This window comes from Bactrocera tryoni, unplaced genomic scaffold, assembly GCF_016617805.1.
Source record: "Bactrocera tryoni isolate S06 unplaced genomic scaffold, CSIRO_BtryS06_freeze2 scaffold_25, whole genome shotgun sequence".
Classification (NCBI taxonomy): domain Eukaryota; kingdom Metazoa; phylum Arthropoda; class Insecta; order Diptera; family Tephritidae; genus Bactrocera; species Bactrocera tryoni.
The window spans coordinates 14,763,898-14,765,649 of NW_024395977.1; the positions used below are offsets into that span (position 1 = coordinate 14,763,898).

Consider the following 1,752-nt stretch of genomic DNA (forward strand, 5'->3'; position numbering starts at 1 on the left):
CAACAAGTCGTCTTTTCGCGACGATGGCAAAAGCTAAAAATCATAAATTGCACAACTTTCTGGTGCTTCTCGCAAAAATCTGCGTCGATATGTATTCACGATCATACGTATACATACAAACATATTTACACATGTTTGTAGGCGAAGCTGCTACAGCGGCAAGGGGTGACAATCGGCGGCCATTACTTTACTTATGCCATAGAAATTCCATTGCTATGAATATGGAAATGACAACGAAATAATGCAAATATGCATATTTTTAGAGGTCATTAATTTCTTTTAAGAAATGAAAGGAATGAATGATCCAGAGAAGTATAGTCTTAACTTTTCAACGGCCAAGGCAGAGCATTTCAACCAAAAGGAATTTATTCATTAAAATCACCACTCAGAAGTCGTTTTATCCGTTGTAAGCGAACGATTTTCGAAGAAACATCATTTCTAATATGCCACAAGACAAAATTAGAAATGAACTTCTTAAACCTCACGCTGTCAGATAAAACGATATACCTCGTCATCGCGGGTCGATTTCCAAAAAATGTTAATGAAGACTAACTACAGAAATAATCCTGTAAAGCAGAGATAAAGAGATGTTTAACTCTCTTTTGCTAAACATCAAAACCTACTGAACTTTGACAGCTAATCGAGTTCAGTAGGTTTTGACGTTTATCAATTGGAAACGAGCGATGGCCAGATTGGAATCTTACCAAAAAAATGTGTAAACGGAGGGATTTGTTGCAACGTTCAAGACCACTTATAAAAAATGTAAAACAATGAATATTAAATAAATTTGTGAAATTTAAAGATATTTGATGACACGTTTTGTAATTTGAAGCATAATATTTTTATTTTCAATGGAAAATGATTGAAAACGTTTAATAATTGAGAGCTAACAAGCTTAAATCCTATTATTGGGTATTGAAAGGACAGAAGTCAGTTGTTATAATATTCTTTAAAAAGATTTAAATAGTTTCTCCATATAATAAATAAACACTATTTAGTAATTTTTATTCGTACTAAATGTTGGGTATTGGGTTGATAAATGCCCAAAAATTGTTATTTTGTTCAATCTGGCCATAATGGAAAATGTTATAAAAAACGCTAATTTTGAGGCGCTCTCACACTGGAATAAGTTTAACATCCCATTATTCCTGCTGTAAAGTATAGCCTTAATTCTTCAACGGCCAACGCAGGGTATTTCAACAAAAGGTCACATAAAATAGTTGAGAATTCGCAGAAATGAAAGACAAAGAAAAGAAAAAGCAGTATAACTTCAATAATGAACAAGCACACAAACATACATATGCGCAGCAGCAGCAAGGAAAGAGGTAACAATCGGCGATCCATTGTATATTTCTTTCATGCATAACCAAACCATAATTAGGACAATGCAATTCAAGTGTCAATGGTGGTCTAGGTGGTAAGCGTTTCAAAAGTTACGATGAGCACGTAGGAGGTACGTAGGTTCGAATCCCAACGGAATTGATTTTTAAATTGAATATATCACCAACCAAAAATTTAAACATTGCTCTACAAAAACAACAGCAGCATAAGCATGGCAACATTGTGTTGTTGGTAGAAAAGCCGAGCTGTGCCGAAAGAAACGAACGAACAAACAATCGCCGATTGTCACCGCTTCGCTTGCTGCTCGAACATCTTCGCAGACAAGGTTGCGTAGATTCATATTGAACAAGGTTGCGCAACCTGAATCTATCGCAACCTTTTCCGAACCGAATAATGGCTCAGAGGAAATAA

General features: G+C 35.2%; 1 pseudogene; it reads right to left on the bottom strand.

Moving 5' to 3' along the window:
• Positions 1 to 380: 380 nt before the first annotated feature.
• On the bottom strand, positions 381 to 583 carry LOC120781054 (annotated as a pseudogene).
• Between the last annotated feature and the right edge of the window lie 1,169 nt (positions 584 to 1,752).